The sequence below is a fragment of the Anopheles maculipalpis genome, chromosome 3RL (assembly GCF_943734695.1).
Source record: "Anopheles maculipalpis chromosome 3RL, idAnoMacuDA_375_x, whole genome shotgun sequence".
Classification (NCBI taxonomy): Eukaryota; Metazoa; Arthropoda; class Insecta; order Diptera; family Culicidae; genus Anopheles; species Anopheles maculipalpis.
In genome coordinates, this window is record NC_064872.1 from 41,458,348 (window position 1) to 41,484,754 (window position 26,407).

General features: G+C 39.1%; 2 protein-coding genes across 4 annotated transcripts in view; both read left to right on the forward strand.

The window, feature by feature from the left end:
- LOC126565725 (guanine nucleotide-binding protein subunit gamma-e) overlaps positions 1-26,407 on the forward strand; it is a 377,807-nt gene that overhangs the window by 299,627 nt on the left and 51,773 nt on the right. The window lies entirely within an intron of this gene.
- Positions 1-26,407, forward strand: part of LOC126564633 (ankyrin repeat domain-containing protein 13C) — a 250,773-nt gene that overhangs the window by 82,191 nt on the left and 142,175 nt on the right. The gene's annotated exons all lie outside the window — the stretch shown is intronic.

A 26,407-nucleotide genomic window follows, 5' to 3' on the forward strand; every position in this document is an offset into this window, starting at 1 on the left:
GCATGCGTTATACACAAGGACCATGCTAGAAGAGGAATGTGTATAGTAATTTATATGTTGTCTTGCTTTCTCGTTGAAAATTACGCGAAATAATGGATTAAGTTATGGAGTAGAAACAGCAATGCAGTAGTAGTAAATAGCGTCGTGCGTAGAAGATAATGGTTAATTTTTTTTTTGTTGAATCGTGTATTTTTTACGAGTGTTTGCCATTTTTACGAACTTTAGTGAGAAGGAAAAGCCAATTATCGGGTTATGATTAATCACGGTAACGTTCAGCATACACCATGCTGATGTAGGGAATGTGCTTCATAGCGAACTGACGTGTTTTAGTTATGTCTCCTACAGAGACGAGTATTTTGTGCTTAAATTGTTCTTTGGCGCTTGCATTGTAATGGTTCTTAATACGAATTACACAGGTTCGTATACCAATGGCAAAGCCATAATTGAACAGTGTCGGGAACAGGTTGTTGAGTCAACAAGAACGATGGACATTTCCTACGAATTTTTTAGGAATACACACACTCAAGACACTATTAGATGGTACCGCTGGTCCTGTTCCTAACAGGTTTGCAAAAAAAAAAAAAAACAAAAAACAATACATAATCGTAGAATGAGGTAGATGCTACAGGATGAATGGGTGTGCAACACGTGCATCATTTTTATATACAATGGAAAGGAGGTACCCTTGCAACAACTACATTTAGTCAGCGAAAGGTGAACCGTAAACATAAGGCTATTTTATATGTTGTTTATAGAGTTTTTAATTATTTACATGCTTAATGCTCACATAAAAAGAGAGATGTACACAACACGAAAGACTTATTGAAGAGACATCAAAATGGTAAGACTTCTAGAAAAGCAGAACGTCAGCAAGCAAACAGAAAAAACGATGTTCACTGATTGCAACAAAAAAGAAGAAAAAATAACAAAAAATGCACTCACACACATACACTCACATTACGTAACAGTAGCTGAAGTTATTACATTGAAGGTTCTATGCAACAGTAGCAGCAGCTATAACAAAGCAACAATTACAGCAATGAAATATTGTTTATGGGTGAAAAAATAGTAAAAAGGTTCTGCCATGCTTCCCTTATTCTTATCCTTGCCTTGTTTCAAAAACAGAAGGAAAATTAAGCAAAGTTTAGTTCGAGTGAATCGTTTGCTAGCAATTTTAACAAAATCTTTCCATTTTCACTGGATAAAATTAGAAAAAAAGCAGAAGGTCTGATAACACCTTGTTTTGGGTCATTATATTTTCGTCATCGTTCCTCATTGTCATCGAATAATCGTTTTGCTAACGGAAATGAAAGCTTGTTATTGCTTATTTTATATTTATTTACTATACTTCAAACTCATTTCACACTCATTCGTATGGTGCAATAATTACCCGCAGGCTTCTTAAAAAAATTTCTAACATGATTTCTTCTGTGTTAGGAGTTACGTTGCTTAAAACGCTGCAATAGAATCGTTTTTATGTGCGATTAAGTATTGGTCAATTTCTTCTATTTGCTGGATTTGTTTTACAAAACATATCGAACGATTTGCAGTTTGGTAGTATACTTTTCCCCAAAGTTTTTTTTTTCTTAAGCAAAAGTGTTACAAATTTTCACCCTACTTCCTACAAACCAACCATAGTCGTTACTCGTTTAGATGATTAATTATCAGGCCACTAGAACGTATATGAGTTATTTGTGTGTCATCAATCTGGGCAAACTTACAACAAACGCAACGGCGTAATAGCAAGAGAAAAGATTAACTGGAATAGCTCAATTATTAAGAAATAATGCCTCTAAGTCCTATAAAATAGTTGCCACCTAGTCTAGTAAACCTTACGGAAAAAGATTGTACCGCAGTGTTCCGAAAATGCGTTGTACAACAAAATTTTTATCCATTGGTTAATAGGAGAACAAAAACACCACATATTGTTAAAATTCAGTTTTTTATGGTTTTGGTTACTTTAAGTATTTTTGTGTTTTATTTATTCCTTTTCTGTAGTTGGCCATTTATATGTTACACAAAAATCAAACGTAACAATTTCGATTCTTAGTTATTGTTGAAACATATACTAGCATTGTTAATAATGGCAAAGTCATTCGTGTTTTTTGTTTGTTTTGCGTGTGTTTGTATACCTCCCATGATAGTATAATGTATTGTTTTTGTTTCGGGGACCAATGGTTTCATATCAATAGTATTTCTCTCTAGCGCCTTCACTTCCTCAACCGGAATTACACGGATTAGCATGATACTGGGTCAAAATAGTCGGGCACAAAGTGATGATTTACAGCCGAGATGAATACATACATACATACATGCATAATAAGATCACTGAAAACGGATAGTGAGAATCAACAGATATTTAATTCAAATAAATAATTTTCTTCTTCTCCGACACTCTGGCATCGTAAGGGTTTGGGTTTGACATCATTATGCGGTTTCCTAAGCTTAAATTACCTGTGCCGTTGTGCAAGGGGGTGTGCATGCATTAATTTCTGCTAAACCTGCTATCCATCTCATGAATGCTCCAAATCAGTTTCACTACACATTTACTTTACAAACCAAACAACAGGCGAAGCGCAGGATTACAGTATGGAACATGTCTGTAAAATGGTAACCCATTTGATCATGGTTTAATTTATGTGTCGCAGCTAAAGGCAGGCGTGTAACAAGATACTAAAAAAGTCAACAAGCATACAGTTCAACCATATTATTGAAAAAAGAGTGTTCATAGAACATCAGTGAGTATGTGTAATTAGGGCAAAAGATGAACAAGACAATGCAAAAATATAAGAGAAGACAAAACACCTTTATTCATTCACAAAGTGCAACTCAACTCAAAGCAAACGCAACTATAGATAATTTAAGTGAAGGGACAACTTAAATCATAACTGGGTAACAAAGCAAAACCTGCGGGCAACTTTGCACAAAACTTTTTGCAAAGTGCTACAAACCGAAAGCATTACTAAACTAAAAGACTATAATATTGTACGAAAAAAAAATACACACGAACCACTTAAAACCGATTCAAAGAGCAATGGCAATTAGAGCAAGCAGTTCATGTAGATGATTTCAGATTTGATGTGGAAAAGCTTTTTCAGAAGGAAATAAAAAAAACTATGTAATACACACACACACACACACACCACAAGACAAATAGCATTACGTTTGGACTGGGTGATGTTCGCGTAACTAAAATGACATTTGAATTCGTAGTGTGTAAATTTGTAACAGGCATATAGGCAGGAAGGAAGTAGGTCAAACGACTAAAGAAAATCGACTCAACAAGGAACAGAAGAAAGTTACATTAGAACAGAAGCTTAAAGTGTGTATTGTGAGACATTATGTTAGCGCTATACATCTCTATATATATATACATGCATACACATCGATATATATATATATATATATATACATATATATAAACTATATATTGTATACAGAGTAGGGTCGACAAACATGGAGGTGGTGTAACATTGAATTAGAATTATAAGAAACTGTAGGGAATCAAAATTGTAAAAAAAGAGAAACAACAAACTCACAAACAACCAATGGTACGTAGACGTAGAGAGGAATGGAAAGACTAGCGAAAACATCTGCATTTTAAAGCAGCAATGGGCATAAAGCGAAGCATAACACATAATGCAAAAGCTGTGAAGGATTGAAGTTCGATTTTAAGGAAATGAAACAGCACATACAACCACAATTGACTTAGAGTTACTATGTAAAATACACACACCACCACACAAAAACAGACACACACAAACACACACATACACAAAAAAACCTAGCAGCAATGAACGAAAACGTGTAGTAAATCAACCTTTATTGATAAGGAAACTCAAAGGTGGTAAGCATGGCAAACACAGCGAAATGCAATGCGAACGCTCGCCCTATGAGGCAATATCTTGGTGTTTGAAATAAATTATAAAAACATTTGTTTTTTTTTTCTCTCAGAGTTTTGGTAGGTTGCTTGCAGAGCGCATAGGTTGCAAACGGTTCTTCAATCCAATTCGCACGAACAAAACGTGCGACAAACTAATAAAAAGGGACGAAACGGGGATGGAACTTTATTTATGGTGATAAGTGATTGCTAATTACACACGAGAATATGTGACAAACGGGGAGCGGGAATCATGCTTGCGTGCGTACTTTTGAGATGAACGCAGGGTTATATATATATAAATATAAAGAAAGAAAAAGAAAACTGAAACAACAACACAAATTCGTAACAGAGTAGAATTGTAAATAAATTCTATATACACAGTACTAGTATGTATGATTAATATTGCTATTATTATTATTATTATTAATATGATTATTATATTACTATTGATTGAAGTTATGTAGAACTTTTAGAATAAAAAATCAGCAAAAAATGAACAATAACGAAAACTGACCAGATGAATGAATCGTTTTTCTTCAAGATATGTGACAAGACATGTAAGTTAACTTGTGACATATAACTGAAACATTTGTTCCTCTTTCTTAAATAATTTTATACATTTTGTCTATTTCTGTTTAACGTGCATGTTGGGAAGTTAAAATGTTCGAAAATGGTCACATTCCTCGAAAAAATGGGACTTTCTTCATTTCCTTGGCTCATCGACCTCTGCCGAGGTTATGCCAATCATGCAATGGTTTATGTGACACAATGATACCTCGTGTAGTTTTGATAAATAGTAAATAGACCTTTGTTTAAATCACGTACTGGAGAATATGGCGTAGAGCCGTGATACTAAATTAAATAAATAAATAAATAAATAGTCCTTACTCACGCGTGGGAACGATCCAAATGGGATTCGATTTCCGGTCTTCAAGGGGAAAGACCGGCGCCGCTAAGAATTCATGGGTTGAGCAAGTAATATGAAAAAAAATGGAGGCCTGCATTAGTAAGCGGATTAGGTTATATAATATTTTTCTGGGTTTATTTTAAAGTTTAGTTTGCTTTTTAGGGGAATCGCCTCTCAACTCCAGGCGGAGTACATGTTGAAATTTTACAGTTGCGTTAGACTATTTAAATTTTAAAATTAGTTGCCGATTGATATTTATTTCAAAAATTGCTCTCTTCGAAATTTTGAAATTATTCGTATTAAAAAATTACATTCTTGTTTTAAAAAAACCTGTAAAATAAACAAAACAATTAAACGCAACTGCCATTTCAAACACATCTCAAAACCGGAACCCTACAAAGACGTCCGGGCGAAACTTTTGGAATTTTGGTTTTTGGGGCGAAAATTAGATGTCAAAACAAAGAGGCACAAAATAGGAAAGAGGTTAGAAAAGTGCATGTTGTTCTTAAGCTTATTTTCGGCTAAGTTTGATTGGATTAATGTTCTGTAAGTGTCTGAATCATTGTTTAGTGTGGTATGTACTTGGTTTAGGTAAGTAATGCACAGTGCAATCTTGTTTTCACGGTTTACCCGATCCTTTTGCCGTTTGCGAATTGGTCGAGCTGGTTTGTTGCTTGTTGACAGTGAAGTTTTTTCCCCATGGCCCGCGTTCCTATGGTGGTGTTCGTTAGCACGGCAAATGTGCAAATTGTAACCGTTCGATTACAGGTGGGCGTATGTGAGTGTGTGTGCGCGCGTGTGTCGGGAAGATGTAAAGTTCGATGAAAACTGTTGAAACGCTATTCAAATGGTTTAAAAGTCAAATGGTTAAAGTTTATGCAATAAATACAGCTGTTTTAACATTTGTTCCTGCAAATGATTAAATAATAATGGTAATGACTTCATTATCACTAACTATCAAGAAACATTGATGGTAGTGCATAATTTAAAATCAGTCAGCATCAGGACGGGAGAAATTTGAATGAGGGAAACTAACTTTCGTTAATCTATTAATTTTCTCATCTTCCTACTTGAAACAATAATGTTTACTGTTTGAATAGCTAGACCTCAACAAAAAAACATGCGCATTTGTGCTAGGGAATTTCTAAATTTTTGAATCATTACTGCAATGTAGATTACAAAACGGATTGTAAAAGCTTTGGGCCGATATTCTACATTTAGTACAACTATGACTCCATGACCTTCTCTATCTTAATTGTCTATTCATTTTCTTTTCTAGAACTTTCAACCCCGACAAGAAAAGAAAATATTGCAGCTTATTAGAATTTAATTTTAAATAACCACGGTTATGAAAATGAGAGTTCCTGATTTGATCATCTAGGGTAGCATCGCTCACTGCGATTTAAAAAATATCTTTTTCCTGTAACCATTCTTCTCATCCTCGTGTTCCTTCGTGTTCTCTTAAAGTGTAGAATATCAGCGAATTATTTTCGTTTCTAAGTCAGTGCTTAAATAAATTGAGCTATTATTCCTCTGAATGTGTTCTTCGCTTCTTAATTAATCATATTATAAATTCAGCTATCATTTTTCGGTTACTTTAAGATGGTTGAATGGTTTGCATACATGTCCTGAATTTGGAGAATTTTTTTTATGGAAAACATCATTCAAGTGTTGATTATTGTTTCAAGCAACATTCTATGTGGAGAGTTTCTAAACATGGAACTTCTCGATAGAGCGTTCTTGAACACTTTAAATGTTTAAACAATCGCACAACCAATCCCTTTGTAAAATCATCCTTTTTGGCACCACAACATCGAAAGATCTTGGCTATTAGTGGCATTCTTAACCGTGCTGCTGCAGGAGATGTAACCGTAACTGGTTTCGATCAATGGCGTATCCTGACGGTGGGCGGAGTAGGCGGTAATCTTCTGCCTCGTAAAAGGGGCCACGAGTTAGGACCTTCGTAGCAAGCAGTACCTCGCAATGCAGGCCTCGGCTATTGCTGTTGCGTAGGAAGCCCCTGAAAACGAAAGGAGTTGAAATCCGGTCATGCGATGTAGAAGACTGGGGCCCTTGAATGTCCACCGCCCGTGCAAACAGCTAGATCCACAACTGCCTTCGATGCCTGACCCTTGTCATGCAGCATTCAGGTTCCAAATATCGTTAAACAATTTTGTTGTGTGCTTACTCTTCTTCTTGGCTTAACGATCATCAGAATAGTACCGGCCGTGTAATAACTAGACTTATTGATATCACCTAGTTGGATAGTCAGCCATCACTACGGAAGTGAGCTTTCTGCTGTCCTTCGTAAAAGTCACAGAAAGCCATCCGATTAAAGGCTAGTCAGGTAATGGATGCTGTACAACAAAATTCATCCATAATAATAGATCAAGCAGAATTAGACAGTTCTATATTTTTTTAAATTTTTATTGTAATTTCTATTATTATTGTTCGATCACCGAAAACATTTGTATCGACATACTACATTGTTAGATTAAAGTTCGCATTTTTAACCTCAAGTATGGAACATGGGAATTGCTAATATTGAGGTTGCAATATTAGCTTTTAATTATAACAAGATTACACACGGATAAGATGAACTGCGTTTTGAAAATAATGCCGAATGCGTTAGGTTGTACGCGGAAGAATTAGTTGAGGTGAAATGCTGTGCTCTAAAATCACCCTTCAACCGTTACAATACTGTCATTTGAATCTCCATCTTAATTTGTCATCTGCTAAGATATTGTTTAAGAGAAGCTTGAATTTCAATTGTTCTACAGCGCGTGCAATGACCCGACCGTTGCTTTGACCTGTATTTGCCTTTTATTTTCTACCTTGCCGTAAGCTGCTACAACCGCCTAGTCCTTTGTCGCGTCACCGTCGTATTTGCCATTGACTGTGGTCGAGAAGCGATGGACGGCGAAGTTGTTGAGATTTTGTGAGCCGAGTACTTTTAAGCTTGGCCCGAAAGAGGCTAACCGACAGTGAGCAACTTCTTTTTTATTTCCTTCGCCCTTACGGTCGCAGATGGGATGGGAGTTTTTTCTTTCTCGGGCATTTTTCATCGGAGAGCTCCACGCAGAAAAGTACATCCTTCTTCTCTTGTTTTACTTCTTGAAGCGTCCGGTCTAATGGTGAAAGTCGGTCAAGTGACCGTACGCGCCCCATAAGCTCCCGGGAACGGCATTGAGGTTTTTTTTTCTTTATGCTTGCCGGATTCAAACACCGAACGGTATCGGATAGCACCGACAATGTCGTTCGAGCAAGGGCCTTCCAAGGCTGGGCTAAGCTCTGGTTCTACTTGCGAAGGTATCCTTCTGGAGGGATGGATGCAAAAATAAAATAAACATGACCAGCGAGCGATACCGATTTAGAATGTGGTTCGGAACTCGGAACTCCTGAAATTGGCTCCGGCTTGCGGGCGCGCATGCTCTTGCGTGATAACGAGATGGATCCGACAAATTCTTGGCATAACACACCCGCTTATCGCGTCAATGAATATTACTTTGGACATTTTTTTTATTAGTCCAATGATCAACCAATGACTATAATGGAGTGAGACATAGGTACATACTATAAATATAACAAATTAGTTAATTTCTGCTGCTTAAAATGCTCTTCAACGGTGTGGAGCTTAATGTGTCCTTTTGCGGCCTAAAAAAGGGTGTATTGGAATGTGCCATTCGAGTTGGGCGCGACTAAACTTCCCCTTTACTAGTACCACACATGGCATCTCTCGTTTTGGAAGCCTTCGTGTCACTCACAGCCCACCGCACTCACAACGGGATGCTGTGTGATCCTGGAAGAGTTTGCATGATGTACACAGCACACAGATTTTCTCTCTCTCTCTCATCCGCTCCACTTAGTGTTCTTTTATCACCTACAATGCGTTCCTTTGCGCCTGTAGACTCTCGTTCCCGCTCACTCGCATGAGATGATAGCAAATCGATCTCAAACAATGCGAATGATGCATCCCGCTCGCACCGCAAGCAAGATCCGTGGCAAAAGTGGAACCGTTTGTTTTTCTTCTTCTTCTTCTTTGGTCAATCCCAGCCATGAGATACGCTTCGGTCGTTGGCGAGGCCCTTTTCGATCGAGCCCGTCGTCATTTAGTTGCCGCACTCAATCGAATCAAGTTGTGTCCGTTTTATCTCTCTGTCTCTGTATCGTCACCGCCGCCATCATCGTTGCCACCTTTTGCTGTTGTTTCACCGTGGAAAGGAGGAAGCGTTGGTGACAAGACAAGCGCGCACCGCAGCCCCATCGTGGCCAAAAAGTGCAGCAGCAGCAGCATCCCACGCGCGACACCGCTGTATTGGGCGTGTGCCTTTTATTTCCAGTCGGAAAGCAAAACGGGTGGCTCCTTTATCCTTATCTCATCCCGTCACATTGTCGTGTGAGTAGTGGTTCCAGCGAAGTGTCCTGACGCAGCAATTTGTTATGACCCGTACGGAATCTTCCCGGACCTAACTGATTGAAGAACCGCTGGGAAAGTGCGTGTACCGTGTCCTCTGCCTGGCTGCGCAAATTTGGGTGGAGTAGTGCCGGTTCTGGATATTTTACTTAAACTTTTTTTTTACCACTCCCTTCCACCCACAACAGTGGAGCGGTGTGGGTGGTATACGCGTGTGTGTGTGTGTGTGTGTGTGTGTGTGTGTGTGTGTGTGTGTGTGTGTGTGTGTGTGTGTGCGTGAATGTTAATGTGTCTGATACGTGTCCGATTTTAGGTCACACACAGTCGCCAGGTCTAGTAGTGTTTTTTTTTTGTATTGCAAATCCTTACGCTCGGCCTCGCCTTGCCGGCCGTTTGCACCCAGTGTGCGTGAGTGAATCCATGTTTGTGCATTGTGCCTGTATATGAGAATCTAGATTGCTGTCTATCATAAGCAAAAAAAAAGCAACGATATAAAAAAAAGAAAGGAACCGAAAAAAAACCTGGTGACAAACGACAACTAAGGAATAAGCAGGAAAGAGATACAAAAAAACCAAAAGGCATCACCGGCAGGCAGGCGTTGTCCTTTCTTGTTCGTAGTGTCCATTCGACCGTGTGCTTTTCACTTGCCAAACCTTCCGGTGTGTGTGAGTTTTCACGTGGGATGTCGTGAGTAACACGAGGTTGAGTAGAATTTTTGGGTGGGTCCGTTCCATTCATGCCGAAGCGAGTGACCCTGTGCTGACGTACATTCGACATTTTGGTTTGCATTTTACCTACCATTTAACCCACATTCTAACGCTCAAACTCAATGCTATTTCTGTTCGTTTTAGGCTGGGTGAACCGGTGTGCTGAAGTTAGTGAAGAAATTTTAAATTGTGATTCGATTGAGCTTGTCTCGTTTTTGTTTCCCTGGCGGATCGGGTATCGGTAGTAGTGACCGGCGTGTACTGGGTAACTTTAGGTGGAAGCTTCCCGTTTTAGTGTGGATTCTGGTGTGCCCCTGTTTTACGTTAAACGTTTTACGAAACGCACGCAACTGTTTATCCATAGTGAAACATCCACCGTGATTACTCTAGCAGAGCTGTGTAAAGCGTGAAGAGGCGCTAAAGGTAAGTGAGACGTGGGAATTTAATAGAAAAATTAGTAACATCGTTAATCTTAAGGGTTAGGTAGAAAGGCTAATTAATCTCAAATGGGTTTACTGTTTTATAAAACCCGATTCCATCCTGATTGTTCAGAAAACATGATTATCGTTCATGTTTAATATCGTTCCACCGGCATGTCATGTTGTCACTAAGGTTCATCGATCATTTAGCAACAGAAAAAAAAACACATCCATCAACATCACTAAAAAGAATTATACCTCATGGTCAGCATCAATTTCTTTTCCAGTGACCAACAAAACATACGATTACGTGTGCCTGAGCTGGCGAGATGGGGCAGTTTTGATGCCTCTAAGCGGAGAAAAAAAATAATCTGAACTGTTTCATGCAATTATGATCCTATTTCAGTAATGACTTAGCTTGGCAAAAAGGCAAAAATTGATTGAGAATTTCTTCCTCATGAACAACCATGCGCCTCCATTCTAGAAATGACAGGATTATTACAAATTATTTTAAATTTGTATTATGAAATATGATACAAATTATGAGTCTGGCTTTTAAAAAAAACCCTCGCTTCTCCCTCTTTTACTCGTGTTTGAGACTGGGGTGAAACTTAATTTGAGTTGCGCTACTGTTGAAGGCAATGGAAAATGCTGTAAGTTCAATGCGTGCCCACAAGGAAAGCATTCGTAGCGAAGTTCTGATTCTGATCTTCCGGGCGTTTGTTCCGGTGGGATGCTTGTAAGGCTTGTTAATGATGAATAAATTTAAATTAATACTTTCAAAGGGGTTTTTTTGTGTGTGTGTGCGTGTGTTGTTGCTCCCTTTTGCATGGCGCCTTCGCGAAACGGTTATGCAACCGGCACCGACCCGAAACACAATTATGGAGAGCTTAGTTGTTAGGTTTTGCTTCAGATCTTAACGGGGCTTTTCACCGGGTTTTCACCTTACACCGGAAGAAGTTTTAACATTTTATCTCTGTTTGTTCGTACTTTTTTCATGTCCAAAAATAGGCTCAATAAGCGTGGCACATTACCTTATTCGAATAGCGTGCTGGACATAATAGATTGAAAATAAGAATAATATTTCAATCGCCTTAAAAAGAGCAACGAATATTATGTTGGACGGTTAGTAGCACCCAAGTTCTTAGGATTGTGCTACTGATGCATTTTATGCTTTGATTTGGTATCGAAACATCGCATTGTGGTTAGTACTGATTGTAACATTTGCTCTTACATTTAAAATCTGATTGAATTGCCTAATGTTGGTAGAAAGAAATTACGTAAATTGATAAGGTTGCACTTTGCTTGTTTGTACCAATCATATTTTGTTAGATTCTTTAAAGATTGGACTGAAATGATTATTTTCACATTACTTTCATCAATTCTATCACCAGCAAGCTCGATTAGATTGATTGCATTGAGATGAACAAATGGCGCGACGAATACGATTCGTTATTTTACCATCTCGAATGAAAGTCACTTGAAGCGTTGAGCATAATTTCGAATTGATCGCAAACGTATAAGAACGCTCGCATAGCCTTCGGACGGTGATGTCTAACGACTTTACCAACGTAAGTCTGATGCTGATGTGCAGATCAAAATTTTATCTCACCCCGAAAGCACTGTCTTTTTATACGAATTAAATTGAAATGGGAGTTACGGATGTAAGTTAGATCGAACCGTTGAGACGTTATCCAACGTTGCTGGTTGTGTTCTAAAAGGCATGGTTTGGTTTTGGTTTTGGTTTCGTTGCATGCTTCTCCCGATGGACCGCGTAAGCTTCTCGCCACGTTGATCTTTTTCTTTTTCTGTTAGGCAAAGAAAAAGCTATAAATCTTGGCCCTCAGTTGCCATATGCTGGTTTGTCCAATTTTTACTCCGAATTGTAATTTTATGTGTTTTGTGTTGGATTTTTTCTTGTTTTTTTTTCTTCTGGATCTTTGTGTAACCTAGTTATGAATTTCCTATGAGCTTTTCTATCAGACGGCCACCCGAGGTTAGTGTGACATACTAAGAAAGACGATATAATGATTTAGGTTCGTATGTTAGGACTCGTGATGCAAAAGATTGTTGTCAGAACGCTAAGTACAGTAATATTTGTAAGATATTGATTATTATACAGTGATTAAACGGTTTTGGTGTACAGCCTCTACAGAAAACTCTACACACGATGCATCTTCAAGAGACATCAAGTGACATCGGTGTTTCAAATCAGAGGATCATTACCCAATCACATCCCTGTAGCCAGTTCCCTCGCAATAAGAATGAACTATATGTGAATGAACTACTTTTTTGTTAAAAGTTTTACTAGTAAGACATACCATGGGTAACGTAAGCTTTCTAGTAATGAGAGATTTTGAGAGAATTTGCCAAATGTACACTTTGCACTGTTCGTGTACCAACAAGATGTAAGGTTTCAAAGCTTATTTTTTAATATTGCATACACAAAATGCTTGAATCTTACATTTTATTTTATTATTTTATTATTAAATATGACTGCACGTTGCCGTATTGTCAACACAATGTGTGATCGAAACAACATTAATAGACATTTCCTCCTTATTCTTTACCTTATCCCGGGCATACTCGGTCGTTTATGAGTGGTTGTTGTCCAAGTCTATGGCTTGTTGTGTGTTGTATTCCTCAGGTAGATGTAGTAGTTTCATTTCTGGTACTATTGGTGCTACTATTGCCGCGATGGAAGTTTGTATCCTGAGACTGAACCCGCCAAACACTCCCGAACCCAAATCCAACGCAGCCGAAATAGTTGCGTCAAGGCTGGACTGGTTTGGAGAACACTGTACTGCGGAAATCAGCTTTCTCCCTTTAACGTCAGTGTTGAAATTGCCCTCGAATGTTGTCCCGTCATTGGAACACCCGTTGCCACGGGTGATACAAACTACAAAATGAAAACACTTCAGAAACAGACTACACAACAAATAACAAAAAAGGAATGGTGGAAAGCAAACCAGGATTGGTAGGATACAGTATTTCTAAGGTCCCAGAACAACTGTATCCATGTTTAAAATAATCAGCTTTTTCAGCAGAACCAACAGTGCGAACAATACGTCTTATTATTGTACAAACCAAAATCACTCACTGTTCCAATCAAGGAGACACCTTCTCTAGGACCTGAGAAACACTGTAAAGAGGACGTGGAATGATAGGACAAGACCGTTGGCTCTGGCGAATCGGTAGATGAGTCTCATGTACGTGAGGTCTCTGATAGGCAACACTTCTCTTAATTTTTGTACCCGGTGGTCGGGCAATATGCTCGACTGCTATCAACAAGGAGGGTCTTGCGGTTTCAAATTCCACGCAGGACCACAGAAGGTGATGCACATCGTGGAATCTGTTCGCGCAGCCACATATTTTTGTCTGAGCCAGAGTTATACGCTGTAGATGAGCATTCGACATCAGTCGAGACATCATTCGTATGAACGCCCTGTCTACAGAGAGCCCATCGAACCAAGGCCACAGAGACACTTGCGGAGAGATCGAGTAAAGGAAACGCCCGAGTTCATCCGCCTCCCACATGCTCTGCCAGCGAGACAGGAAAAGTTGCTGTGGGAAACGAAGGAACTCCTGGGCCGAGATAGGTCGGTCGTAAAAAGCGCCTTCTTTGACGCTTGTTTTGACCAGTGAGTCTGCCTTCTCATTCCCGGGAATCCCACAACGAGAAGGGACCCAAATTAGCGAGATCATAAATGCCTTATCGAACATTGAGCCTAGCAGTTAAATGGTTTTGATGGTAAGGAAATCCTGACTCTTAACAGCCTTCGGAGATCTCAGATCTTCAATAGCACTAAGGCTATCAGTGAAGATGAAGTACTGGTCCGTAGGTCTCGCTGTTATCATCAATAGTGCGTAAAATACTGGGTCAAGCTCTGCGGTGTAAACACTACATGGCTGCTTCAATTTGAAAAATGCTTCGGTGGACTCGCTAAAAACACCGAAGCCAGTGCCCTCCTCAGAGGATGATCCATCCATTGTCTTAATTTCCTCGCGCATCGAGGTACCTGTTGTTAAAAGGGAACTGTAGTTCTCAGGAAGGGCAGCACGATTTAATGCCTGTGGAGCGCTAGGATGCACTTGTAAATATTGCGCTAGGATGCACTGACAAATATTTGTTGTGCTCTTTCCATTTAATTTACTTTAAATTAAACAAACTAATTGAGGACTTCATTCAGATGAGGTAAATTATAAGATACGGTATTATACGGACGCAGCGTTTTCTAGGAATTGTTTCATTCTAGGACTGTTATTTTTTGCTGGAAGTTTGCTCATGATTAGTAGAGCTAAAGAAAGTCAAACCCAAAAATACGAAGAGACAGGCAAAGATGAATGAATTTGCCAGCAGCAGCAATGCATTAAGAACCATGCTTCGTTCTAGGACTGAAGACGTATGATGATGTTTTTATTTTGTTCTCTACGGATAAGAAAGTTTCTAAAAAACGAAAACCCACAAGACATGGAAAAAAAAACAAAACTGGAAGATGGAGTATGCATTCGCAAGGATAGTTGTGCTACTTTCTTGAGCCATCCGTTATGATTCTCCCTTTATACAACCATTCGCATTGTGGTAAAATTCGAATCGAAGTGTTAAAATAGAGCGGCTGCATAGACGAATCACTCTATCTCAGTTTTCACCAGTTCGAGTGCTTCAGTGTCTTGCCATGGTTCGCGAATCGGTCTCTTCTGATCTAACAACGCTACACCAGGAAAAGTGTTGCAAAAATCCTGCCAGTAAAGCTCTTGGTTAGCAAGAAAATGTTCTCTCTGAAAGTATAAGCTGAGAGTAAACCCAAGCTGGATAAAATACGACTAAGTGTTTTAGGGTATATCTCATAGTTTCGTTTTACGGCACACAAAATAGTCACTTTCCTTACAGATACCAATTTGCTGATTTTCGCTACTGGGTATCTTTTCTTTACCAATGTGTTCATGAGTTTTTTTTGGACTTGTGTACTCGCGTCTGATAATGGAGATGAAAATCGATTACAGTCGCTTATCCCTATGGCTTGTAACGAACAACAGCTCACCATCCTTGAACAGTAAGATGATTCTTTGTTTTCTCAGTGTCAGTGGAACCTCATTTTCGTGTTACAGTTAAGTTGTGCCGGAAGCTTTCCCCGACACCAGCTTGTTGTTTTGTTTGGACATAGACAGAGGCCATATCATATATTTTATCTTGGATCGCTATTCCCGTTCATTCGCTCGATATCATAAGCATCGTTCGTTATCGACGCGGAAACGCGTTTTGAGGATATAAACCGAATATTTGTTCGTGATCTGATAAGAGTAAGGTTATCGAAGATGCTTTTATTTTTATGGCTTTTGGCAGATTCATATCAGAAGGCTCTGTATGAAAACCAAGGATCAAAATAGATACAATTATATTTAATATGATTATTGTTTTAGTCCGTTAGAATGGCCAGAGGTCGCTTTGCAGAATATTATCTTTTTTTCATGATTCTGCTTGTAGAATAATAAGTGATTATACATAATTACTAAGACGAATAGTTATAAATTTTTTGAACATAGACTTTCCTGTTCTTTGAATAATTCTCTTTTGCTTCAATCACCAGGTTGTCCTGCTTCTGTTTTCTTAGCTTCAGTTTCTTAGCCTGACGGCCCCATAAACTCACGACCTTATAAGTAAGTCAGCGTTAGCTGCACTTGCATCTAGAGCGCAGGGAATTGATTGGCTTCCGTAATGAATTGTTCAATAACGCTAATGAGTTTCACTGTGCGCGGTGACATTTCCGTGGCATCTATTCACACCGCATCGATCGAACATTCATTGAAACATCGATGGGAAATCCTTTCCCCTGGGTTATGGTGGATAATCGTAAAAGTCAAATGTCCAAAACCGAGCCTGAAATTGCTGATGTGGTTTTGTGGAATGTGCTGAAGAGATGAAACCATCTGCGAAGATTTAATTAATTGTCGACACCGTTTGACATAGCGACGAAATTGAGGTCATACTGATGCGCTCACCAAACATTGTACACAGGCTAACTGAGGGAAAATGGGACAGGAGCAGTTGTAGTTAGGCTCATTTCTGTTGCACGTCAATTTCACCTTATCAATAGAGGTTCACACATCAAGCGCAAAACTTCTCGACGGTGACGTTTATTAGATTTTTTTCACATCGTTGGTTTCGTGCATGTGTGGGAAGCGTTATCTTCACTACAAGGAGAATGCTTTCTAGGAAGAAAGGAATGAATGAAGCCGCTTAATAAATTATTGTATATACACGTTGTTTTTTTTTGGCATCAGAGCACTGTTTGGACAAAACAACAACAAAAAAACCTTTAAAATATATAACGAAAAATAAATAGTTCTAAACATGAAACAAACTTAGTTACAGCAACTCTAATATTACTGGATAAGAGTACCACGTGGTTCCATACCATACCACGATGAGCTCTCGAACCGAACCCTCAAAATTTTGACAGAATCGTCGGCGCAATTTAAATACAATGTAATACTAAATACTCACAAATCGGCATTGCGTACAAAATGTAATAGATATTTTTTACAATTTCTTAAGAAATAAAACTTGTACAAGTCAACAAATACTTACTTACTTATCAGGCCGCTACTACAACCGCTTTGCGGTCTTGGCCTGCCGCAGCAGAGTCCGGAACCGCTCACGGTCCCACGCCGTCGTCCGTCAATCCGTCCGTACAGCTCGTCGATGTAGCGGCTCCTCCATTATCCTTCCACACATACGGGGCCAACGATCCTTCTGAGCATCTTCCTCTCGAACGCGGCTAAGAGGGTCTGTTTTGGACAAGGTCTTCATGTCTCAGAGGCGTATGTGAGTACTGGAACTATAAAGGCACGATACAGTCCCAGCTTCGACCGTCGCGGCAAATTTTTTGAGGTGAAATGTTTTCTCAGGCTGTAGAATGGCCGTAAGCTCCGTCTCTATGTTGTTTTTGGGCTAAAGAGTAATATAGGCCTCCAAGTTGCATGCAGCAAACTCACATGCAAGCTCCACAGTCGTTTGTGAACATGGCTGAGAAGGACATATTAAAAATATCAAAACTTTAGGTTTATAAAAAAAAAAATATTTTAACTAGTTTTAACAAAGTTTTAGTAATTCAATCAACTTTCTACTCAAATCATGTTTAAATATTAATTTATTCCGTATATTGAGCCATTTAAATTCAAAAATATGACTCACTATAAAATTATTTGGCTAAAGAGTAATATAGGCCCTCAAGTTGCACGCAGCAAAATCACATGCAAGCTCCACAGTCGTTTGTGAACATGGTTGAGTTGGACATATTGAAAATATGAAAACTATTGGTTTACAGAATCCAAAAAAAATTATTTTAACTAGTTTAAAAAAAAAAATTAGTAATTCAATCAACTTTCTACTCAAATCACGTTTAAATATTTTTTTCCGTATTTTGAGCCATTGAAATTAAAAAATATGACTGACTAGAGAATTATTTCAATTACAGTATCAGCTGTCTCGTTTAAATGATGAAATAAGTTAGTGAAATATTTTTATAAATTAGTCTTATACATAAGCTAGCTTTTGCGACACTTAACAATAATTTCAAAAAACTTTCCTCATTTTAATAATGATTTATTTAAATAATATTTTTATGTCCTACGCATAATGGTCACAATCCTCTTTTGCCATTTTCATACAAAATCAAAACAAAGCGTTACGGTTGGACGATGTGTGTAGAAGCCTAGACTGCCGAAACACGTAATTGGATTGTAATTCCACACTACGAAAGGAGATTCCGTTGGTTGGTTGGTTTGGGTCGAAACTGACTTATCATGCGTGGTGAATATTCAGAGTAATTGTGTGAGGGAATCGAGAAGAGGAGATTCCAAGTTCTCCAAGTATCGAAATTGAATTATTTACAATCGATTATAACGGTCCAGTGCCGTATTGTCAAGTAACAAAATTTATTAATGGTTTTAGGAATTAATCTCAACAAAACAAACCTGTCCTTTTTTGTTTTAATAATAGAATATATTATTGTTTTGTTGATGAAATGAGAACAATAGCATTGTAAAGACTATGATAAAAATTATAATGTTTCTTGGGTAGTGAAGTTCATAACGTTCCACTTTTGAAACGGAATTTTGCTCTCGGATAAATATAGGAAGTGAAGAATGTTCAATTAAAATCGGATATCCCGATTTCATACCAATAGTTGTGAAAGGATTGATCCTTTCTTTTGCTGTCGCTGTTTTTTCGTGCTCAGATTTTATTTTCTACCGGCCCATTTTTTATCGAGCATCGGACAACTAGTGGAAAATTCAATTAGTTTTGAAATTAAAACTCATGGAACATTCCTCGTAATGCGACAAACTTCAATGATTTCCCATTGATTCGACTGCTCGGTTTCGGAAGCGGATAAAATGCAACCTTTATTCCACTCGGCTTGCTTCAACGGGTAAAAAGAAAATTCGATGATGGTGGATTTTCTATCCATCGATGGGTAGTGTTTCAACCGATTCCATTGCGAACCTGTGAGGCGAAGGATAACACGGTAAAGATGAGTTTGTGTGGCCGTTGGACATCGTCCAAACCTGATTAAATACCACTTCTTCGTGTTGTGGCTGTGGCTATTTCTGTCATTATATTTCTACGTCGGAACCATCGCCGAACGTTGATGCGAACTCTGGAGGATAGTTTTTTTTTTTGTCACTCGTTGAACCGGCTGGCCTCGTTCCAAAAGTGTGATCGGTAATGAAAGTCTAAATAATTGAGCACTGTCAAATCTGCGCCACCGTTGGTCACCATGGGCTTTACCCATCCGTACCAACCAGTTGCGGAAAATGCACCATTTTATTCTTCCCTTTTGCTCACGTGAGGCGAGGTCATTTGCTGTTATGCGAACCCGGTAACAATAGGCCATCGATACAGTACCGGCGCTACGGAAATATTGATGAGCTTTCAGGAGAAATGTCCCCATCACAGAACCCAGCTCTGTTCCCGGTGGGCATAAAAATCAACACGTCGGCAGAGTTGATCGAATGAGCCTAGTATGAATCCAAATATGTCAACACTATATCCTCGGCAACTACATCGGATGCATCGATTTGGTTCGACATCATTATGAAAATTGCTTCAACAGCTTGTGGCGTATTTTTTATTTTATTTGCAAAATTTGTTTCCACCATTCAAGCGTCATATTCATGGTCTTGTTGGATGCATTTGGAAAGTTTCTTAGCTCGAGGACACGTTTCGGCTGGTAACTGGTGATCTTTGGTGGGCAAAACGTGACCCACATATTTAGTTTAGTTTCCGCTTCCGGGCGATGTGCATCGAAGTTCATCATTTATTTCCGTAGGTTCGAACTCGTGCATCATTTGCTTCTTGCTACTCCGTGCCTTTATCCAACGATGCAAGCATATGAAAGTTTTATTCAGCACAATCATAATATTTCCATTTCCGACCTCAATTTTGTATTCCTTTCCCAGTTGAATTGGCATTTGGTTTATACATTTCCTGTAATGTAGGATTGCGGTCTACCAAACTTATAATTACACAATACAATAAGATCAGATTGATGTTAATATATGTGTCTTTTTTGTAGTTGAAGTAGAACATCCTGGCCTTATGACATAACAATTACTTTTTGTTTTTTATTATTTAGTAAATAATGGTTAGAACATCTTATATAGTACATAAATGTTATAAATATTTTATTTATTTATTTATTTTAAGTATGACGGCTTGCGCCGTATTATCAGCACCGCATGTGATGGCTATGTATATCAACAAGATTAGCGGGGCATTTCCTCCCTGTTTTCTGCCTTATCCTGGGCATGCTCGATTGTGGATGAGTGTTGGGTGGGTGGTTGATGTCCTGGTCTATTTTAGTTGTTGTTGGTAGATGTCTTCGTTGATCCGATAGTTTTGGTGCGGCTGTTCTATTGATGACGGTTGAGTACTTTTAGTTCGCCTATTGTGGCGTGTTGTGGCTATTATTTTGTTGACCTCAGGATTTGCGGGTCTGGACTGTAACAAAACAAGCAGAGTTATTTGAACAGGACAAACATGGATTCATCTGTGTACAGTGCAGTCCAGCAGTGACGTTCCAAGCACGCTCTGGCGCAGCAGCGTGCTTGGAGCAACGCAGCAGCGTCCAATCTAAGAGTGATCGACAAGTTGCATCTCGCAGCAGTAAGAGCCACCCGAGAATGAACCCGCCAAACACCCCGAACCCAACGCCAACGCTGTCAAACTTGTTGTGGCAAGGCTGGACTGGATTAGAGAACATTGTACTATGGAATACGCCTTCCTCCTTCTTAAGGTAGAGTTGTAACCGTCCTCGAGTGCTCAACAAATCACCCGTGGCACTACAAAAAACACATAAAATAAAGACAACACAACATGCAACAATAAGGGATTGTCGGATTGGAAGGATGTTGGGAATTTGGAATCTTAGGACAAGACCTTTGGCTCTGGCAAATCGGTAGCTGATTATCATGCAGCCAAAACTTTTCTAGTTTCAGTACCTGGTCGTCGGGCGATATGCTCGACTGCGCTCAACAAGGAGGTCTGGCAGTTTCAAATTCGACGCAAGAACAGAAGGTGATCCATATCGTGGAATCCGTCCCCGTAGCCACACACTTTTGTCTGGGCCAGAGTTATACGCTGTAGATGAGCATTCAATGCGAAATGATTCGACGTAAGTCGAGACATCATCCGTATGAATGTCCGGTCTACAGAGAGCCCATTGAACCAAGGCCGCAGAGACACTTGAGGAGAGATTGAGTAAAGGAAACGCCCCGTGTTCATCCGCCTCCCACATGCTCTGCCAGCGAGACAGGAAAAGTTGCTGAGGGAAACGAAGGAACTCCTGGGCCGAGATAGGTCGGTCGTAAAAAGCGCCTTCTTGGACGCCTGTTTTGGCCAGTGAGTCTGCCTTTTCATTGCCGGGAATTCCACAATGAGAAGGGACCCAAATTAGCGAGATCTTATACGCCTTATCGAACATTGAGCCAAGCAGTTCAATGATTTTTATGGTGAGGAAATCCTGACTCTTAACAGCCTTCGGAGATCTCAGAGCTTCAATAGCACTAAGGCTATCAGTGAAGATGAAGTACTGGTCCGAAGGTCTCGCTGCTATCATGGATAGTGCGTACAAGATTGCGGCTAGCTCTGCGGTGTAAACACTACATGGCTGCCTCAATTTGAAAAATGCCTCGGTGAACTCGCTAAAAACACCGAAGCCAGTGCCCTCCTCAGAGGATGATCCATCAGTGTAGTACTGGATTATTTGGTCTAAATGATCGTACTTGTTCATGAAAATGCCTGGAACTACTCTCGGGCGAAGATCATTCGGTATGGTTTAAATTTTCTCGCGCAACGAGGATTCTGTTCTCAGGAAGGGCAGCACGATTTAATGCCTGTGATGCGCTAGCATGCACTTGTAGGGCAGCAAAATCTTCATAAATCTTGAGGATTTTGCTCTTAGAACCTGTCTCTAGAAGCGCTTCAAAATTTTCTATTATCAAGGGATTTGATACTGAACAACGGATTAGAAGGCGAAGCGACAGCATTTCAAAACAAAGTTTGAGCGGCATCACTCCGGTCATCACTTCTAGGGACATGTTGTGTATGGATTTCATGCTCCCTAGTGCGAGTCTAAGACAGCGGTACTGTAGCCTTTCAAGCTTGAGTATCGGCGTATTGGATACCCAATGGAAGCATACCATACCGTTGTCTTATACAGTCTCAGGACGTCTGATGGATGTGCGCCCCACCAGAATCCTGTGACTGTCCTTAGAAAGTTGATTCTCTTACTGCATTTTTGCACCAGATAGATGAAGTGTGTACTCCAGTTTAGCCTTGAATTAAACCATACTCCAAGGAATTGAAAATTGTCGGTAGTTGATATCTTTTCACCATACAAAACGACATCAATTTTCGGGTCATAAAGTCTTTTCTCCCTGTTTTTTTCCCGTGTCGCTAAAAGGAGAAAAGACTACCATCTCAGTTTTCGTTGGAGAGAACTTGATACCAAGGTTTTCAGACCACTCGGAAAGATTATCCAGAGTGCTTTGTAAAGCCAGTTAAATTTAATCGGCGTTTCTGCTCAAAAAAGATATAACACCGTCGTCTGCCAATTGTCTAGGACTGCAGTTTGGCGCTAGACAAGAGTCTATCTCACTAACATAAAAGTTCTACAACAGGGGGCCCAAGCAGGTCCTCTGTGCTAGTCAATGAAAGCTGATTCGTTTTAGCTGCACGTGACCATTGTTGAAATTCATAGCTTTTTCCGAGGTTCGAAGGTTGAATAAGAAGTTAAAAGCTTATAAATACTTTATAATATAAATTATAATTTTATACAGTGAATAGCCTGGTCGTATTGGTTTTATAACTCCTATTACTATGGCAAAATAAAATCTTGTTCTGAGATAACTACTAGTACAACATGCCATTGTCAATAAACGTAGCACAGCAACAGCAATAACATATTCGATTCATGATCAACAGGCACAAAGATGCTTACCTTTTTCCACAAGACAATAATTCATTATTTAAGCCGATCTTCGGCCTGGATAGGTTGCACCTGATACGCTTGCCGCTGATTCTAACCATGCAAAGTCGAACCAATAGCGAAAGGTGCGAAGTCCTTCTGTTTGAAGCCATCAATAGATCCTCGAATTTAGTGAGATACACGATGGTTTTGTCCGCCGAGGAGGAAATGCAATCTAATTTCCTATCATTGGATGTTGAATTATTGCATCGAAATTCAATAACCGACCTTTTGTTGATGAGTAGAAAGGAAAAAAGGACAACAGCGAGCGTAAAACCACCATGGAGTCGGATGTTGAATGTCCACTTAGGTTCTGTTTGTACGTGGGTGTATGTGCAAGCAAACTATGGCTCAGGCGGTTTAATCCCGTTCATCCTTACCGCCAATGCAAATTGCCGTTTTTCAGCAGCATGTACCATTGAAGTTTCAAACTCGTTTGCCACCGATAACTTCTAGTCGTGTCACTGGTTGTCCTGCTGCTGGTCATTTTAGACCTGGTACCAGATGGAAAACTAATACAATCTCCAGAGAGTGTTGGTGGCCACGGTGGACCATCATCCGTGTGCACTACTCGTCAAACCGATGTATCAATAACGGGCGGTAAATCCAACTTAATTATAAATATCCTTCTTTCCCGAAGGCACGGTTCGTTCCAGCATGGTCGTTTCGAGCTCTGTTGGTTTACTATTTTCTATGTGGTGTTTTACGATATTGCAAAACTTGCAAACCTGCGGTACGGAAAAATGAAAGATATAACGTGAATTCAAGCAGATGCGTCTGTGCCAGTGCCCTTGGACACGTAGCAGCAGATCACACAGCTGGATTAATTGTGCTTGATATGGCCAACGTCACAAAGACAGCCACAAGCAACATACAAAGTTGACAAACGATAGCGGTGTCTGTGGTCATTTCGTTGGAGATGATTTTCCTCATTTTCCAATATCAGCCACCTGATTCGAGGAGTAGGAGACATTTGGTGTAATAAAAACATTTAACATAAAAATGCAGCACTTTATTTTTTGGGCATATTTAACATACATATATAAAACTATCGTCTATGATGCTTCTTGCGAATATAATTAATCCAAAACATAAAAAAGCACCAGCAACATTTTGTGCTTGTGTAGAAACTACAGAATCCATTAAAATACAGTAAATAGTGTCGTAAAACTAACAAAACAGAGATGCATGTTCTATTTTTCTTCTTCTTTGGCACTACCAAGCTAAAGAAGAGTATTGTGAGGGGTTTCATTGTAAGGTGAAACACAAATGTAGCAAACTAGTTTAAAAGCGCTAGCTAGCTAAGCTATTGTTAAAGTTGAAATCTGTAAGTAGGACATGCCCTAATAAATACAATTTGGTTGAAAAATTAAAATTTGATACGCGACCACATGTTTATTTATCAAAACTTTGGTGCTATGGAGTTAGGTGTTGCTCACTCAAGTGCTGTTTTACGACTGACTGGTTTATTCTCCTTCTTACTAATACATACATGTACTTACATCTAACGCTTCCACTATACGCTTACGTACTACCTATACTTACGACACTACATTTGGCAGTTCCGAACCGAACCGAACCAATTTGTTTCTCGTTTTCCCCAAGTTTTGAAGTAGGTTTTACAAATAGAAAACAAAAAAAAAAAAAGATTATGTTTGTTGTATTGCGTCAGATGAATTCATAACCTTGCTTTTATGCTTTTAAAAAACTAGGCTATTTTTTCGTTTTTTGTCGATGACTGCATGTTCCTAATTTGGGATCGATTAATTGTAAAATACATGACACATTTTCATATGTTAATTTTAATCCTTTCACTTTAAATTTAAAGTAACTCCCCGCTTTACGCCATAAACTGCCTGTATTGTTGGAAGCCGACAAAAACTAATGAAGGTTAAAGAGACGGATATAATCATACCTTGGAAGCAAATGATAGTTTTGGTTTTTCGTTCACAAAGAACGGACTGGAAGAATTGCTTAAAATAATGAAATTATTTTTAAAATTGACAGTATTAAAGTTATTCTATGGTGGTGCCTCAATACAATTATAGAGGCGACAGTGACACCGTTTGTCACATGCCTGGAACAGGGTTCAAGTACCACCCGAATCGTAGTCTCTTAGTGAGCGCTGATTATCCAACTACGTGATAACAGCAAGGCTACTCTAGGGCTACGGCCTACTCCAGAAAGAGAATTTGAATCCTAGCTTCGAGACACTGCCGGAGAACGCTCTGAAGTGTCTTACTTCAGCTACCCGCCACGGACCTTGGTAAGATGTCAGAATTCTCGGGATACGAAAAAAAATGTACTGCAAAAGCCTTTTGCTGAAGATTCTTCTCTAAAATTCATGAGCCGTCGTGCTCCGTTAGTGATGTATTAATTTTGTATCACTTAATTCATATAGTAATTGAAATATGGTGATGGTAGTTCCTACTTTTACGCATAGATGGCGTTAGTTTGTGTGTTCGTGTTAGGCGGATTGCCTATCTCCTGGCGTGTTCAATATCCAACAGCTACTAAGCCATGCAATGACTGGCGTGATATAGTAGGCCTATTAGCTAAGGAGAAAAAATAGGTAAAGATAATTTCAAATAAATATTTTTCCGAGTACATTCAATGAAACTATCTGCCCCGTACATGTACCGTTCCTTGGTGGAAAACGTATATATTCTGTTCAAAATGTCCATTTTAGTGCCGTTCTTTTCCATTGCAATCTAAATCGAAGCGATCCACGTTAGGACCAGGCTAGGGTGAACCAGGTTAGATACCGCTACCGGACGTCTTTGTGCGTTAAAATTGAAGACGATAAGAAGGATGCTGTATTATTTACATATTATTGGATTCTATCAATTTCCTTACCTTGTGGTGGTATCAAAAAAAATAAAAAAAACCTCTCAAGTCTCTTCTCCAAGACCGGAAGTTGAGTCCAATTTTTCGTTCACGTGTAACGGAATCCTGGACCGAACCTTTTATTCGTTTCTCTCGTACCCATGAGCATTTCTCGTCAAGCAACGACGTTATCGTTCGTTATTAGGGTATGACTTCGTATATTACTATGCCTCTCCGTTGCAGCCTGACGGCGTTCTAACTAGGTCGGGAAGCAAAAAGAATTCACACACAAATATTGACAGGGTGAAGAAATCCCCTTGAATTGTGCGGAAGGATCGAATGGATGGGATTTATTGGTTTTACTATGACCTTTTCATCGATTCCGGATTGTTATCCTGGATTGTGTATTTTATTAGCTGTCTTCAATTATATTTCCTGTTAGTACCTTTACCTTGTTGATTGAGATAGAATAGAGATTTTTATTTCTGTCAGTACTATTATCGATATGAAATTCAAATCAATTAGTATAAAAGTATGGTACTGCGGGTATGTTAGTTAATGCGTTTTCATTTATATTTATTTTATATCATTTGTTTACTAATTTTCAAATGAATTTAAACCTATGAATTTGAACTATCAAATGGTTTTTGGAAACTATGATTAAAAATTTCGAATTTCTGTATTTTAACTTCATCTTTACTTGTACTTCTAGATCTCTTGG